We start from the raw sequence: 6264 nt of genomic DNA, 5'->3' as shown, positions 1-6264 counted from the left end.
TTTCTCAAATTTACAAACTGAGATAACCATTTATAAACCAAAAAAATTATTAAACAAGTTTTTATGATAGTTTTTTAAATTTTTGTAAATATAAATTGAAAATTGAAAACAAAATACTTACCAAATACGCCTCAGATGGTAAAAATGTCATAAAATTAGCAAATAATTAAATAAGTTACCAACGTAAGAAATGATTTATCAAAAGATTTTTAGGCTATGTAAGGTTTGATTTTTAGAATTTTTTTTTTAAAAATTAAAAATTAATTTGGTTAAGAAATAAAAAGTAAAAAATAATTATCATTTTTATATAATTTTTATCTTTTGAGTGTAATAAACATAAAACTCAAGGGGTGCCAGTGTAATTTTTATCTTACGTTGGTTTTTAAACATAAATTTAAAAATTTTATTAACAAATTTTTTTTTCAAATAATTTTTTTTTCAACTAATACTAACTGAGGGGGCAATTGGTAATGCTACTTTAAATCTTGGGGGGAGATTGTAATTTCTAAAATGGGAGGGGTGTAATGTAATTTACCCAGTGAGGGAAAAATTGGTATCTAAAAAAATTAAATTGCTGGAAGGGACAATCTGTAATGAAACTTTAAATCTCAGCGAGGGAGATATAATTTCCAAAATGTGAGGGGGGAACTGTAATAAACATAAACTTCAGGGGGTGTCGATGTAATTTAGCCCCCCTTTTTTTAGGTACATCAAAAAGATAGTGCCATCTTTTCATGAAATAGTCAAAAAGTCACTATCTTATTTAAGTCACATCATCTTATTTAAGTCACATCATCTTATTTAAGTCATATCACCTTTCTACCACATCACTTCAACCCAACTCATATTTCATAAAAAGTCAAAAAGTGCACTTATTTAGAATATCTCAAACAACTCCTAAATAAGATTTTTCACGACAAATTATTTTGGTGCATAAAATCATTATTTTAGTCTTTAAATGCTCTTTGTGGCAAAATTAAATTCGTCATTAGAAATGTCACTAAAAATGCGTCTAGAAAAATCAATATTGACTTTTAGCGACAAATTTTCAAAAGTGTCGCTGAAACTGACAATTAGCGACCAATTTCATTTACAAGACTAAACATTTCGTCACTAATAGTTCATACCAAGGAATGCTTATGGGTTCCCAAGCACACACTTTTCTATAAAGTGTTTTTAAGGTATTTTTGCATCATTTAAGGTAATCTAATTATCAGACAAATTTGTGTACACTATAGGTATTTACATCAGTTTGGATTAAGGCACAAAATCTCCAGGTTGCAGATTCTCTTACGCTGTGTTTGGTTGGGGGATTGGAGGAGGGATTTGAAAAGAGAAAGGGAAAAGTTAGGTGAAATGTGAGTAAAATATACCTACATTTCACCTAGTTTCACACACCATTTCCCTTTGCCTTTCCAAATCCCTCCTCAAATCCCTCAACCAAACACCGTATAAGAGGTGCTCTTAGTTTGCAGCAAAAAATGGAGCCAACTTGAGTTCATAAAGAGAAGTTTTCAGTTTCATAATTGGAAAATTTCTTTTCCAGAATTGGAAGATTTATAGTCATTTACACAACCTGCATAGCATGTGACTCCAGTATATATATTCCTTAAAATTTCCAAATTTACTACATATTTCTTACGTGTCAAAATTAAGGGGTTGCATTTAGATTTGCAAGTTTTTATCACAATTTGTTCACTTCGAAAAGGATTGTCTTGCACGATGCAAATTCTCCTACACAAAACATAAGATTGTTCATAATCATTGTCTTGGAGCTAGTCCTTCAATTCCCAACAAAAACACAAAGTAGTCGATATTTCATTGACACGGTTTGGTTTAATAACCTTCCTAGGTTGAAGAACTCTATGAATGTAGACCTAATAAGCATTTCTTTGCGGAAGGGTTCCATTTTAAGTGGAGAAAGGCAATCACCAATGGGGTTAAACTACATCTAATAAATTTAGGTTATTATTCATTAAAAATCTAAATGAACTCATTTCTGACAAGAACAGAATGTGTGGAACAATAATCTAGTTCATCATTCTTTTCTTGTGGATTTAATTACATGGAAAAGAGCTGCAAACCTATCATTGTAAGCATAACAAAGTGCTTGAGAGAAGCCATATAGATGGGCAAATTATAGTTTCCGCGGAGATGATTATATTTTTTAAATAAGAATTATACACCATTTCTATGTAATGAATTCTCTAATCAAAACATATTTCATTCTCAATGAATAATACGGATACATCTGTCATGCTTATATACAATGAACCTAACCAACTCTATAACTAATCTAACAAACTCTTGTAACTAACTCTAACAAATACAAGCTTGTAATAACTAACTGTAACAGATATAAGAAAATATCCTAGCTGATACAAGATAATATTTAGCTGATGACTCAGCTAAGTTGAGCTAAGCTGCTGCTGTGTCTGCTGCAATCGGCTGAGCTATGATCCTCAACACTATGCAGCAAAACACAATCCTTTTGGCCTTTGTTTATTTTTTTACATGTTGGACAAGTATCAAAATAGCCATTAGATAAAAATTCGTGAATAAGTAATAATAAACAAATCCAAAATTAGTGAAAAAAGCATCAGAGAACTGAACACAATTTCAAAATTTTACAAACAATAACAAATTAAACATATAAAATATGTTCAATCGGACAAAAACTTAAACTAATCACTATGTTTTTCATAAATACATGTATATATGTATGTATAAGTGCAAAGAGAGAGAGAGAGAGAGAGAGAGAGAGAGATTGAAAACCCAAATTGTTATTAAATCCAAATTGCTACGATCTCTATTAGTAACCAAATTGATTTCCTCAAACTTGTATATATCTGCAAAAAAAATTTGAAGAACATGAAGAATAAATTGTAGAAAATCTCAGAATCTGTGTATATATACATATATGTGTGTGTGTGTGCGCGTGCGCGAGGCATTTCAATCCACAAACCACATTTGATAAAATGCCACACACACAAACACATAACCCCAAAGTGGTTTGTGGATTGAAGTGCCACACACATATACAAAAACACACACCACGTTGCGTGAATATGAAGATCTCTAAAAATTATTGATTTACCTTTGGAATGAAGGAGATCGATGATGACAAGTTAGGGCAAGAGGAGTCTTATACAAAGATAGATAGATCATGAAAATGGGATCGATTGCAGTTGAAGATCTGAGATGTCCATTGGAGTGAATTTGAAGATCTATTCAAAGATCGATTAACGAGAGAGTGAATCCAAAAATGCTTTGGTCTGTGTTTTGTTAGGGCTTACGCGCGCGCGAGAGAGAGAGAGAGAGAGAGAGAGAGAGACTTTTTGAATGTCAGTGTTGTGTTTTATAATTTTATTGCCCCGACTTCTTATTTGTGAAAGGGTAAAAATATTTGGTCTCTAAATGTTTTTAATTGGTAATGATAAAAATATTTGATCTCTAAAAGCACTACAAGAAAACACACCTTTGGCGACTAAATTTTTAGTCGCCAAAAGTCCTTTTTTAGTCGCCAAAAGTCGAATTTTCACTTTCCCCGACCAAATATTTTAGTCGCCGGTTTTGTCGCGAATAAACGGTCGCGAATACCTTTGGCGACTAAAAAAGTGTTAGTCGGCAATATACAGGTCTTCAGCGACTAAAGAATTTGTTGCCAATAGTCAATTCTATTTTTGGAAATTATACATTTAGCGACTAAAACTAAACTTTTAGTCACCAATAGTGATTTTTTTTTTATTTATACATTTGCCAACTATTTTTTTCGTCGCCAATAGTCAATCTTTTGGCGACTGAGGAGTATAGTCACCAAAAGCATATTTGAAAAAAAAAAATTACCCTCTATTGTTCCCAGGTTTCAAACCTGAGACCTCCCACATTCCAAACGTTTACCAACACACTCTCCCCACTATGCCACTACAACATCACATGAATATAAATGCAACATATATTATTTATATATTACTTTGACCGGTATTATTACAAAAAAAAATATATATATAAATATAATTATATATATTCAATATAATTTATGTAAAAAATAAATTATTTAGTAAAAAAAATTTAGATCACTTTTGGCGATTAAAAAAATTATTTTGTCGCCAATTCTATAATTTTGGACTACTAATTAATTTTCAGTTGCTAAAAAAATATGTTCCGTCTACAAACGTCCCCTTTTGGTGACTAAACCTGTTTTTAGTCGCCAAAAACATCCTCTTTTGGTTACTAAAGTGAGTTTTAGTCGCCACTTGTCTGTTTTTAGCTACTATTTTTTTTTAGTAGCCAAAAAGCTTGACTTTCAATGACCAAACTGTTTTTAGTCGCCAAAACACGTAGAATCGGCGATCAAACTGTTTTTTAGTTGCCAAAAGCTATACTTTTGGCTACTAAATGTTTTTAGTCACCAAAAACCTTAACCTTTGGCTACTAAAATTTTTTTAGTTGCTAAAACCCCTATATTTGGCGACTGAACTGCCTTTTAGTCGCTAAAACCCTTATATTCGGCGACTAAACTCTTTTAGTCGGCAAAAGTGACCAATTTTGGCAACTAATTCCATTTTGGTCGCCAATTCTACTACTTTCAGCGACGAAAAATCCAGTTTTAGTCGCCAAATCTGCTTTTTGTTGTAGTGAAGTATCAATTGTGTATTTACATTTAAATTAATTTGTGACAACCCCACCACATAACAAACTTATATTCATTTAATTTTGAATTGTGATTATGTGTTTTGTGATTAATTTGTGTGTATCTGTCTGATTTGTGAATTATCCATTATGATTTCTGTTTTGAATTTGCAATTGAAAACATTAATGACTTTAGAAATCGGAATTGGTGAGTTTAATTAGGTTATCATAATTTTTAGAGCCTTTTGGGAAGATTGATTAAAATTTGATTCAGTTTAGTAAATTAATTTTTTCTTAATTAAACTTAAGTCCTAATTAATTAGCTTAATCCTTAATTAGAATTCTAAGCCAATCAACACACACACACACACACACACACACACACACACATATATATATATGAGCCTTAAGAAGAAGAATGATTCACTTTGTATCATTTGTGCTGGAAAAGTTATATAGAGAGAGAAAGTTCAATTTGAAGAGAGAAAAGCTAGAGAATTGAAGAATTTGAAGAATAAGACTAAGCTTTTGCAAGTAATCAACAAATTCAAGGCTCTAGGTATGAAATTCAACCTTAATTCATGTAGATATCTCACCTAGTAAATGAATTCATGAAGGAATTAAGATTAATCACAAGAATTGAGCTTAAGGATGATGAATTTGAAGTTAGACATACATGCATGCATCAATATGTAAATTTTTTATCATTTTGAACATGAATTTTGTTATCTATGTTGAATATGGGAGTTGTATCATACATGCATCCATAAATCATAGAGTTTTTAAGTTCAATTTCATGTTTTGAGCATTGTAGAATGCATGGAGATTTGAGTTTCATTTTGAAGAATTCATGAAATTTTGAGCTATGGGTTTGAAATTAGTCATATGTTTATGTTTTTACAAGTGTTTTCATGGTTTAGAGCATGTCATGCAAGAGTTTGGCTTTTGAAATTGAGTTTGGAGTATTTTCTTCATGTTTTGAAAACCTAGAATTTGAGCACATCAGTCGAACAATGAAGTTACCACTCGAGCGTACATTACAAGCATCCAGAAGTTTTGCAGACCGCTCGAGCAACCAAGAATCTACTCGAGTGACCTCAGTTTATACACTTGGCTTGAGCAACCATCGAGCCTAGATTTTGAGCATCTAGTATTTTTGTAGACCGTGTAGTCTGCTCGAGCGACCAATTGTGCGTTCGAGTGAACTACCCTATTTTAACATATCTTAGAAAGTTGCATTTTGTTCATATTTGCATTCTCATTTCTTTTCGAGGATTCTTAGGCATGAGTTAAGCCTCCAAAATGACTTAAGAAGTTAGAATTGGACTTAAAAGTAATTGATTACGAAAGAAATGATTCAAGTAAGCCATGAGTTACAATGTGTGTATATGTTTATGTATTGTGTAGGTTGATCTACAGAAATGTTTACAAAACTTTATATTATGTCTTAAAATTTTTGATAATCATAATTATAAAGTCAATTTCCGGTTATCGCGCTTCTAAGTCCTTCAATTTTCGATCCAAATGCCGTAATTTTAACAGATGTTCTCATATCTGACAGATACAAATTGATAAACATGTAATTCACACATTAAAATATGGAATTTCATATCAAACACATCCTCACACATA

Source organism: Camellia sinensis, chromosome 6 (assembly GCF_055761805.1).
Source record: "Camellia sinensis isolate YWXY chromosome 6, ASM5576180v1, whole genome shotgun sequence".
Lineage (NCBI taxonomy): Eukaryota > Viridiplantae > Streptophyta > Magnoliopsida > Ericales > Theaceae > Camellia > Camellia sinensis.
This window is presented reverse-complemented; position numbering follows the sequence as displayed.